Source organism: Biomphalaria glabrata, chromosome 6, assembly GCF_947242115.1.
Source record: "Biomphalaria glabrata chromosome 6, xgBioGlab47.1, whole genome shotgun sequence".
Lineage (NCBI taxonomy): Eukaryota > Metazoa > Mollusca > Gastropoda > Planorbidae > Biomphalaria > Biomphalaria glabrata.
The window spans coordinates 32,774,367-32,787,035 of NC_074716.1; positions in this window are offsets into that span (position 1 = coordinate 32,774,367).

The following is a 12,669-nucleotide window of genomic DNA, read 5'->3' on the forward strand; positions in this document are numbered from 1 at the left end:
GTAGTTGGTTTTGCTGGCTGATCCAGGCAACCGATTTCATTCTCTAATGGCACTAGGAAAGAAGATCAATTGCATGAATTTGTTCTAGCGTGTGGGATAAGAAACGTGACTCTTTCTTTATGTCTTTCTGATTATTTCATTAGGTTTTGTTTTTCTATATTATGAATCTATATTAAAGCTACTTTACTTTTTTAGTCTTCTGTCCTGAAGTATCTCTAAAATTAGTGATTTTAGCCTACCAATGGTGTTACTATAATCAAATTCGTTAGTTATAAATCTCACTGCTCTATTTTGTATTAGTTCTAGTTTCTTTATTTCTTGAGTTGAATTATCCCAAACAGAAGATGCACACTCTAATATTGACCTAACTAAAGTTTAATAGCATTTTAGATTTATGTTATTATTTGATTTGTAAAATTTTGTCATAATAAATCCTAATGTTGAGCTTGATTTTTTCAATAGTGTCATCAATATGAGAACTCCATGATAACTTTCCATGTATTATTACACCGAGATAGTTTGAGTTGATAGACTGTGGAACTAGGCTACCTTGAATTCAGAAAGTTGTTTTTGTTTTGGGGATTTGTTTTTTGTTTTGGGGATTTGTTTTTTGTTTTGGGGATTTGTTTTTTGTTTTGGGGATTTGTTTTTTGTTTTGGGGATTTGTTTTTTGTTTTGGGGATTTGTTTTTTGTTTTGGGGATTTGTTTTTTGTTTTGGGGATTTGTTTTTTGTTTTGGGGATTTGTTTTTTGTTTTGGGGATTTGTTTTTTGTTTTGGGGATTTGTTTTTTGTTTTGGGGATTTGTTTTTTGTTTTGGGGATTTGTTTTTTGTTTTGGGGATTTGTTTTTTGTTTTGGGGATTTGTTTTTTGTTTTGGGGATTTGTTTTTTGTTTTGGGGATTTGTTTTTTGTTTTGGGGATTTGTTTTTTGTTTTGGGGATTTGTTTTTTTGTTTTGGGGATTTGTTTTTTGTTTTGGGGATTTGTTTTTTGTTTTGGGGATTTGTTTTTTGTTTTGGGGATTTGTTTTTTGTTTTGGGGATTTGTTTTTTGTTTTGGGGATTTGTTTTTTGTTTTGGGGATTTGTTTTTTGTTTTGGGGATTTGTTTTTTGTTTTGGGGATTTGTTTTTTGTTTTGGGGATTTGTTTTTTGTTTTGGGGATTTGTTTTTTGTTTTGGGGATTTGTTTTTTGTTTTGGGGATTTGTTTTTTGTTTTGGGGATTTGTTTTTTGTTTTGGGGATTTGTTTTTTGTTTTGGGGATTTGTTTTTTGTTTTGGGGATTTGTTTTTTGTTTTGGGGATTTGTTTTTTGTTTTGGGGATTTGTTTTTTGTTTTGGGGATTTGTTTTTTGTTTTGGGGATTTGTTTTTTGTTTTGGGGATTTGTTTTTTGTTTTGGGGATTTGTTTTTTGTTTTGGGGATTTGTTTTTTGTTTTGGGGATTTGTTTTTTGTTTTGGGGATTTGTTTTTGTTACTCTTAATAATTGGCATTTTTGTCTGGGTGGAAAGACATACTCCAATCTGATTCACATTTCTGTAATTCTAATTCTTTTTGTAAAATTTCAGTATCTTGTTTTTATTGTTCTATATATTATGCAATAGTCTTCAAATAATCTAATGCCAGATAAGACTTTGAACTGGATGCAATAGTCTTCAAATAATCTAATGCCAGATAAGACTTTGAACTGTATGCAATGGTCTTCAAATAATCTAATGCCAGAGAAGACTTTGAACTGTATGCAATAGTCTTCAAATAATCTAATGCCAGATAAGACTTTGAACTGTATGCAATAGTCTTCAAATAATCTAATGCCAGATAAGACTTTGAACTGTATGCAATGGTCTTCAAATAATCTAATGCCAGAGAAGACTTTGAACTGTATGCAATGGTCTTCAAATAATCTAATGCCAGATAAGACTTTGAACTGTATGCAATGGTTTCTCCAGGTAACCACTGATGTATCCATCCCTTCATTACGTTATAGAAAGAAACTGGAATTACTTGAATTGAATGACTTTCTTTGAAGTATGGGTAAAAGCCTATTTAGTTCAAACTAAGAAAGGAAAAATAGAATAATATGGGCGTTTTTTAAATAGGATAGAAGAAGGCTACCTTATTGGCTCAATGGCCTTGTACTTAGTAAACTTAAAAAAAAAACTTTGTTGATTGATGTACACAATACACAAAGGGCACGCTGACATACACTCCAACATAAACACACACACATTCCAGCTGGCTTTTTTTGTTGGAAATAGATCGAGGACTAGGCTGACTAGTATCATTGATTCTATCGAATTCCTGCCACGCGTGTCTGAAAGTCGCAGGTTTAAAAAGGGCAGGGGATCTCAAATTACCGTCTTCGATAAGAACGTATACTCATTTTTCCTAGCCTATGGAATAAGAAATGTGCTTTTACCTTTGCGTCTTTCTGAGTATTTTATTTAGCTGAGTTTTTCATATTTAATTAGTATCTTCAAAAGTATTTTTGAAATAAACATTGAAAATGGAAAACACAACCGGAGTAATGAGCAGTTACATCGTGTTTGCTATTTAAAAAAAAATTATATACAAAGTTTTATGATCAATCTACCACAACTTATTGGGATTTTGTTGGTGCGTCTCTCGTAAGGTGCTGAAGAAAATAACAAAGTTTGCTTAGTAACTTTGATGGGATACCAACCAGAACCAAATCTAGTTAAATTAATACGCTTTCTCTTCGCTTCACTCTAAGTAGCTATACACCATTATAACCTTTGACTTTGATCGCCATTATCGTCTGCTAAGCTGTAAATGTAAGTGTTTGGCACGTTTCTTTTTTTTTTTATAATGTCCCGGGGCGTCAACTATAGAAACAATTTTTTTAACCCGATAATGGATGCAATTTTAAAAAAGTGGAATAGTGCATACTTCTATTTGTAATGCTACTAAATAAATCAGCCTGATATATTTTTGAAAATGACTTTCCTGTAATCTTTTCTTTAATGGCTCTTTTGTGAGTCACTTTTTGGGCTAGATAAACAATAAAGAGATTATATTTAGGTAGTTAAAAGACTCAATTTGGTGTTGAAGTTGACTCATGTATGTATTTGTAGTTAAATCATTTATCCTAGATTTTCATAAACATAAGCAAATCTATGGGAAAAATAATATTTGTATGTAAGCCTATCCGATGTACAAATATGAAAATATTTTAAGTTTCATTATAACTGAACAATGAAAATAAAAATAAACTGCAGAGAATTATAAATGCTGCTAGTAAAGTCATTGGTAGCAAACAAATTCCATTCGGACAACTGTTCATGGCAAACCAGTAACACAGACTAAAAACGCAAAATACCTAGGTGTTATAATAAATGAAAAACTGTCATGGAATCCACATATTGATGAAACTACAAAAAAATCAAACAAAGCATTAGGATTTATTAAAAGAAATTTCTATAAATCAAATAAGAACATAAAACTAAAATGTTATTTAACCTTGGTTAGGCCAATAATAGAATATGCATCCTCTGTTTGGGACCCCTCAACTCAAGAAAACATTAAGAAACTAGAACAGACACAAAATAGAGCAGTGCGATTCATAACAAACGAATATTCACATTTGACTAGAGTAACACCTTTAGTAAAATCACTAAATTTAGAAAGCCTTCAGGACAGAAGGCTCAAAAGTAAAGTAGCAATAATACATAAAACACTGAACCATAATCTTCAAATACAAAAACAAAATTTAATAAAATACTCTGAAAGACACAAAGATAAAGGCACATTCCTCGTCCCATATGCTAGGACAAATTAGTACAAATACTCCTTCTTCCCTAGTGCTATTAGAGCATGGAATGGGTTGCCTGAGCTAGCCAGGAAAACCAGTGACTTGGCAGAATTTAAGTCATTGGTTAATATGCATGACTAAATGCATGACGCGTAGGACGTAATCATCTTCTTTTTTGAAGTAACGTCTGTATTATATAAGATAAGATAAGAAACATTCGTCAGAAGGCTAAAGATTTCTCAAATATAAAACTCTCTGAGCCAGGTTTTTGAGATTTTACCATCACAAAAGTATGAAAGGATATACAAGATACCGTTTAGAAAAACAAGCAGAGATAAAAACGTATTTGTTCTTCTGGCAATCCAAATCATTGACTAAAATTGATCTAATATAAACATCTCACTTGTAACGTTTGAATGAAACTAGTGTGAACTTTATTTTGTTTCTATAGTTGTAATGTATTTTTACAATACCTCTATTCAAGCAATAACTTCATGGAAGGCGGAATCTGGACGCTGATCTCAAAAACGGCTCTAGCGATTTTCCTAGAAATTTAACAGTTGATGCATATCGTTTAGAAAAGAATTACTAGCTCGTTGGCCACACAGCGAAAACACTACTTTCACCGTTATCATGTAAAAAATGAAATAAATTTAAATTTGGCAAAAGATCTAGATCTAGGTCTATACTCTATATCCAACAAAAAGATCACAACGGTGTAAGATGTTTCATTCAATAAGCCCTCTAGACAGTTTCAGCAAAGCTTATGTTCCGGGCTGAGGTTAAGACAGAAGTGAGCTTTGATAAATGCAATAATAAAAGAAACTAATATATTGGTCAGTGAGTCCTCCCTTTAGGATCAACTCTTCTTCGTCATCGTCAACTGTCCCTTGACTTTCGCCGTAAGGGTGCTGTGACGTAAAGGTGCTGTGACGTAAAGGTGCTGTGACGTAAGGGTGCTGTGACATAAGGGTGCTGTGACGTAAGGGTGCTGTGACATAAGGGTGCTGTGTCGTAAGGGTGCTGTGACGTAAGGGTGCTGTGACATAAGGGTGCTGTGACATAAGGGTGATGTGACGTAAGGGTACTGTGACATAAGTGTGCTGTGACGTAAGGATGCTGTGACGTAAGGGTGCTGTGACACAAGCGTGCTGTGACGTAAGGGTGCTGTGACATAAGGGGCTGTGACGTAAGGATGCTGTGACGTAAGGGTGCTGTGACATAAGGGTGCTGTGACGTAAGGGTGCTGTGACATAAGGGTGCTGTGACATAAGGGTGCTGTGACGTAAGGGTGCTGTGACGTAATGGTGCTGTGACGTAAGGGTGCTGTGACATAAGGGTGCTGTGACGTAAGGGTGCTGTGACATAAGCGTGCTGTAACATAAGGGTGCTGTGACATAAGCGTGCTGTGACGTAAGGGTGCTGTGACATAAGGGTGATGTGACGTAAGGGTGCTGTGACGTAAGGGTGCTGTGACGTAAGGGTGCTGTGACGTAAGGATGCTGTAACGTAAGGGTGCTGTGACGTAAGGGTGCTGTGACGGTTCACGTAACAAAATCTCTCCATTTTTCTGATCAGTAGCTGTTCTTATCTGAATATCATGAGCAAGGCCGCTCCTTTCGTTCACGTTGTCAAGCCAGTTTTTCTTTGGGTGACTTTCTTTGGGCTCTCTTCACTGTACCTTGAAGAAAGATTTTTGACAGTGAGTCGTGTCGTACAATGTCACCGACCCAGCATCAATCTTCCTCTCTTCACATTGTTTAGTGGCAACGCCAATTATGGCTCCATGACTGGCATCTTGACAAAAGTTCTGATTAACGCTCGAGGCCATTTGCATTCGCACATTTTGCACACCCTTCAATCCGGTAGATTGATAAATCATGATTGAAGTATCTGTCTCAGCCAGTAGATAAAATCTAGTCAATTCAATTTTTTTATAGTAGGCCTATAGTTTGTGTATTTATACTCATTGAGAAAGACGGTGACCAAGAAAGCTATGGACAGCGAGAAAACATGAGCCTCGATTCTTGAATCACGGAAAATGGCCAGCTCCTCTATCACCAAAGCGAAAGCCACTTTGACATGCAATATATGTGGACGGGAGTGTCTCTCCAAAATAGGGCTCCACAGCCATATGAAAAAGTGTTCGAGATGAACCATAGTCGTTTCACGACTGAAGGAGGCCAATGACTCATTTGTATGACTTACTTAAGACTTTACTTAGATCCTCTCGAGCCGTTCGGCGCAATGGGCCGGCAAGCTGTCACTGGCAACTTTTCCTTGGCCTTTTCCCAGCCGGTGTCCACTACTCTGAGGTTCTCCATGAAAATGTGATGCTAAATTACACGAGGACGTCCCTCTTTGCGTTTTCCTCGTTTTGACACCCATGCCATTGCAGCTCTGTTGGAGGACATGCCCCACAAACCTCATGTGATGCTAAATTACACGAGGACGTCCCATGCCATTGCAGCTCTGTTGGAGGACATGCCCCACAAACCTCATGTGATGCTAAATTACACGAGGACGTCCCATGCCATTGCAGCTCTGTTGGAGGACATGCCCCACAAACCTCATGTGATGCTAAATTACACGAGGACGTCCCATGCCATTGCAGCTCTGTTGGAGGACATGCCCCACAAACCTCATGTGATGCTCGGCCACAACCTCATTAAGTGGTCGAGTCCAGTTTGACATATCTTGTATGAGCACATACCATTTTTTTTTACTGTGTATTCTTTTAGAGGTCCTAAAATTACATAGTTTGAGAACCGCCGTCCAATTTGTAGGACAGCTCCTCCCATTTATGTCAATTCGGTTATTCTCTCTTGTGAAGGCTTAAGTTTTCTATAGACAAATGCTGCTAGCAGGCAAGCTCATCTCTGTATTTACACAGTACTCGTGTGTCTATGTAGTGTGTGTGGGTGTGTATTTTCACAACCAGAACGGGGGATAGAGGGTGTCACTAATTCTGCAATCATAACTTCCTTATTAAGTCATCTTGCTGTCTATAACTGAGAGTTATAGAACTAACAAGATAAACACTGATCACAATTCTAACAAAAAAGGAAGGAGATTGTGAGGCCAGGACAGAGCAAACAATTCCTAGCACCCTTCTTCTGTCGGCAAGCTTTACATTGGACCACTATGTATGAAAGTCCCATGTTTACTATCTACATGTTACAAATTAGATTTCATTAGATAATTAATATCTCTTTCTTGTAACTTGTCATACATTTAAGATACGCCCATGATATATAAACTCTACTTGCTTTAGTCCTGTATTTAAGATGTCTGCTTGTCTGAACTATGTAGGTATTCGCTGTGCTTTTAGTTTAATATATCCTTTTATTGAAGGACAAAGTAGCTCTTATATTTGTGCTGTCACGTTCATATTTCAAAAACCGAAAAACAACATTAATGAAAATACGTCTCCCTAATGCCCTCGTTTTATTCTAGATTAGTGACTTCTTAATTCTCGAGGAGATAAAACTTTTTTTTTGTCTTTACATATTCAGCATTGCAGTTTCTAATCGGGTCAAGTTTATGACATTTGTATCTCGTACTATCGTTGTACAAAGCTTCTATCATCTCGCTCTGTCTATCTGTCTGTCTGTCTGTCTGGTCAAAAGTTTGTACACGTTATTTCTCCCACACCCAATCTCGGATCAAGCTGAAATGGTGCACAATTACTTCTTTTACCTGACAACACGAAAATCAATAAAACAAAATTAACCAATTAGTTAATTAACTATTGGTAATTAATTATTTTGTTTGGTATCTCGAACAAGGGAAAGAAACTGTACTTGACGGAAGTGGTGGTATAAGCAGAATTAGTCCCCTTTATGGGTCGTCGTCTTAGTGAACGCAACCTGAAAAATAGGACGAGACTATAGAAACAAAAGATAACTAGACAATCTTCTATGTTCATAGGCTCTCCACTAGCAGTGTGGTTACCGTGTTGGCTTGAGAAGCCTGAGAAGGCTTGAGCCATGAGTTCGAATTTAGGTCGTTCCCCTTTTTTTATTTTTATAAATGCTTTTTTATTTCTATTCTAGATCTATTATAAATTTAATTATATTGACTGATCCAAACTAATTAACACATTTATGCTTAATATAAGCCTTTTTTTTTTTTTTTTTTAAGTATTTTGAAATATTTTCTTATTTTCTTATATCATTTTTTTTTTTATAGTCTTCAGAACTTCATACGAGCTCCATCCTTACGGGTTTCAACAGTTAAATATAAGAACTTAATACTAGGGATTTGTATCTTTGGCGGAAGATTGTAAGAGGAGATCGTGTCTGTTGTGTGTCGATAGGACAATTAGTCATGTGAGATGTGATTGTGAATGTGTTGACTATGATCTTGTTGAATTCAGCCAAGTATTTAGTCCTTCAAGTAGGCCTAGAGTTCTCACATTATGTACAGATCTCACGCTACATCTATATGACTTACATTTCACAAGCAATGACTCCCGACGAGGAGGTGATGCAGAGCTAAAACGTTAGGCCTTCGAAACAAAAGGTCAGAGATACAGTTCTTCTGAGTCTGTTTTGTCAATAAAAATGGATGGTCTGTTATGGATCATTTTAGTGATGCCCAACCGAGGGCCGGTCTTTGAGACCATAGGCGAATGAATAATCTAGTTGTCATAGAGATCTGCTGTTTGAGATTTGATTCAAGTTTCGCAATTTTTTCTCTACAAGAAATGTGTTTTGAGTCCTTTTCGAGGCCTCCACCAATCGGAAGCCCTAAGCGGCTGCATAATTTGTCAATGCCGCCCTGCTCGGAACTTCTGTCTACAGCCCATAATGAAGCCCCTAAGGTTCTGTTTCCTTGAGCTCGAGATTTTTTTCCCTGTGATGTGACCCGTGACAGGCATGTCGGGATTGTATATACCCCCCACCCCCCGACAAAGGTCAGGCTTCATTGGGTCAATTTATTTTGCACTTTTATAAGAGCGATCTCAAGGCGGCTTCGTGTGAGACCAGAATCTTCTTAGGCCGCCATCTTGATATCTTCACTGCTTGACTTCAATGATTCATTATTTAATTTTATGACATTTTGTTTACAGAAATATTAATCGAAGAGACATTGGTATTGAAGTTATCTTTGGCACCTTGGATCTAAGTTTGAGGACACCTTTGCCAACTTATTTTGACTTCTTCCAGCTTTCCTCGAAAAAACGTATTATTGTGTCTCCTCAAATGTATATTGCAACGACATAGCTATTCAAATTCAAAGAGCACTGCTCTACGAGTCTGTGTGATAGTGTTGACTCAAGTCCAAGAGGTTTGTATTGCTGCTTCTGTTTGTTTAAAAGTTGTTCGCCTAGCTTGCATGTGACTTCCCACAATGTGACTATACATTGAGACAATTGTCTATCACAGCACAGACACGCGAAACTAGAATTGTAGCACACGCCTCTTCCTTTTCTCACCCTCTCTCACTTTCTCGGAAACTTGACACTATGTCACCTGACAGTTGCTAAGGAAGTTTGAATTGTGACTAGGGACGCATTTTTATCAAATAGGCCTAACTCTCTCTCTCTCTCTTTCCTCAAAATCCAAGCGTTGTTTTTTTTTTCACTTATAAAACTTGAATTATTCTTTATTTTTACCCATTTATTTTCGATTTCTGAACATTCTACTTTTTATTTTTAGCGGCCACCAAAAGTGGAATAGCAGCTCTTAGTTTTGTGTGGTCTGTCCGTCTGTCCCAGTTAGATTGCAAATACTAGAAAAGGATATTGAAAATAAGATATAATGCTATTTTAGATCTTTCAAAGTTTTGATGCGACAATTTTTTTCTCTTTTAAAAGCGAAACATTTAATTTTTAAAATGAACTGTGCAAGCATTTTTTTTTCTCATAAAAATACACCATTTTTTACAACTATTCACTATAATTATAAAATAAGAATTAGACGAAAAAATACATTAATAAGGGAGCATACATCACATGTATCTTTTTAAAAAACATTTATGCAAACGTTTTTATATTCCGAAAAAAATATAATAATATAAAAATATTTGTATTACTCAAATTTAATGTTCCAAGCTATAGGCTTACAAGCAACTTACATTTTAAATAAAGTATTTTTTTTATCTTCAAAGAGAAATAATGCGTATATAGTGTGTATAGAAGTCGAACATAGAAACTCAAGACAGATCCTTTCGAAAGTATCCCAATATCAAGGACTTCGTACGTGTTCGTCCATGTGTCTACAACAGCGGGGGGGGGGGGGGGGGGGGGGGGGGGGGGACAGTAAACAACCAAATGATCGTCAAGTTGGAACAATGTCTGAACGAGGTTAACCTTCATTGTTGTGAAAACGTGGAACTGACGGTTTTGTCTTGTGTGTTTTTAGGCAATGTAATCTTCTACTGAATAAAAAAAATATATCCAAAGGGAAAAGTTTCTTCCTTGAGGCTTTGAGAGGGAGAGAGAGAGAGAGAGATTACATAATTATTCAATTACGTCAGCTATTGAAATTTATAATAAAAGATAAGACAATAACATCATTACATCTCCGTATCCTGTGGTATCATGTCGTCAGTCGGCCTAACAATACAATAATATTAAAAACCATGGGTGTTGCCTCCCCCCCCCCCACCTTTTAGCTACGCTCATGGGATTTGGTGACTGTCGTTTGCTTTACTTTTTTTTATTGAAGAGGGGAGTTTTAGCCTCAAACCCCCAAGAGGGTGGGTTTCTGGGAAACTTGATGGTTTAACATTAAAATCTCATTTATAATAAACAAAATTTAAAGCAAAATACCAGTCATAGAATCTAATCCCCGGGCTACGCCCATGTTACCAACACTTTCGATACGCACGCGTCTCTTCTTTTTGTATTGGCGGTGACAAGACTCCTGGTTGTTGATATTGTTGTAACCTTGCCTTGCATCAGTGCTTGTGGTGCGTACGAGCGCACTATTGGACAAGAACAGGATGACGCTGGGATAGAGGAAAGAACAGTGTATCAAGAGATTGGGAAGAGTCGGAGTTGTTGGAACCTAAGGAGCCGTCTTTTGTGCTTCCTGAAGACTGTAGTAGGGACCTGGAGCGAAGCGGGGAAGGCTGTTGTTGGTTCGTATTCAGGCTTGCTGGGGAAAAGACTGGTAGAATTAGGAACAGACTCTTTGAATGTAGGAGGCTGTTATGTGTTTGCCGTGGTGAATAAACACACTTTTTTATTTACTGTAGAACTTCGTTTACTACAATATTTGTAGCGACCCCAGAAAAGACGCTATTAGTTTTGTGTGGTCTGTCTGTCCGTCCGTCCCGTTTAGATCTTGTAAACTATAAAATATTTTGAAAAAAAAAATCTGACATCCTGATACTTTAGACTTTAGACCATTCAAAGTTCTGATGCAACGTCTACTTTTTTTTTCTGAAAGCGAAAAATTTAATTTTTAAAATCAGTTATGCAAGCAGTTTTTTCATAAAAATACACAATTTTTACAACTATTCACTATTAATAGTAACAAACATTATTTAGTAAGGGAGAACACTACACACCATATTTATAACACATATAGGCAAACGGTTTTAGATTCTTTGTCAAAAAAATGTATTTTCCAAAATTGAATTACTAAGCTTGAAGTAATTCCTGCTCTACAAATGACCTATATTTACAAAACTGCTTGAATTAGGCTGATAGTGAACCAAAGACTGGTGCTGAAAATGACTGCATGTTTACTTTTATTTTTAAAGAGAAAAATCTATTTAAAATGTATACAGGTGTACTTTCATTCATTACCGGGCACCGTAAACAGTGTCTCGTATTATAAATGTGACCTATAGCGTAATACCATACAATTGGAACACTGAAGGGAAAAGTTTTATTTATTGAGACCGTAAATGAGAGTTTGGCCCTATACAAAACAATTAGATAATCATTCAATAACATCAGTTAGGCCAGGTTCACATTAAACTCCACCTATCACTTAGTCTGTTGGACCATTGGGGCACCACACAAGATCTGTCTACCGTCCTACTTCATTCCTCTCTGTCCTTATCCTTAATAATCATTCACTGATTCTTTGATGTTGTATTCCCATCGCTTTCTCTGTCTTCCTCTTCATCTTCCTCCTGGTACTGTTCCCCCGAAGAAAGATCTTTGCGAGCCCTGAGAACCTTGTGATGTGGCCATAGAGTTTGAGTTTACATTTTTTTAACAGCGGTTAGCAGGTCATCGTGGGGTCCAATAGCTGTGTTAATCTCTTTATTCGTGATGCGGTCTTTGTAACTGGCGTCTAGGATTTAACTATATCTTCATAGCTATCATCTCATCGAATATATATGCATATTAACAATGTAATAATAATATTAATAAATCTCCGTACCCTGTGATATCAAGTCGTTTGTCGAACACTACAACTGTATCGCTAATACTTTCGACACGAGCACGTCCCTTCTTTTTGTATCTTTTTGTAGTTGTTGATGGATCGTTTCTAGCTCATTGTTTCTTTTATTCTTTCTGAAAATATTGAAACCTGCATTTTTTAGTGCCTGAGCGGACCTTTCAGGGGGCCGTTTTTGAGTTTGTGTTTCCACACAAACTGTCTTGGTAACCTTGTTGTATTCCGATTACTTTCTTTTTCGGAGTGTTTTCTTTCTCATTATTAAATAGTTATTTGTAATACTTTATTATAAACAAAGAATCAGCAACAAGAAAGGCGAGGAAGCTTAAAAAGAAACATTTCTGAGAAAATGGATGTAGTACTCGCTGAAAAAAAATTCTTTGCTTCCCCTGCTTACACTTCTCAAAATAATCATGTATCTGCAATCCAACGATAGATTCAAGGAGTGATGAAGTCTATGGACGAAACTTAAAAACCAAAAGACCGGCTCACATTCAATCGTCGCTTGCTTGAAGGGAACTTGAAGTTTTG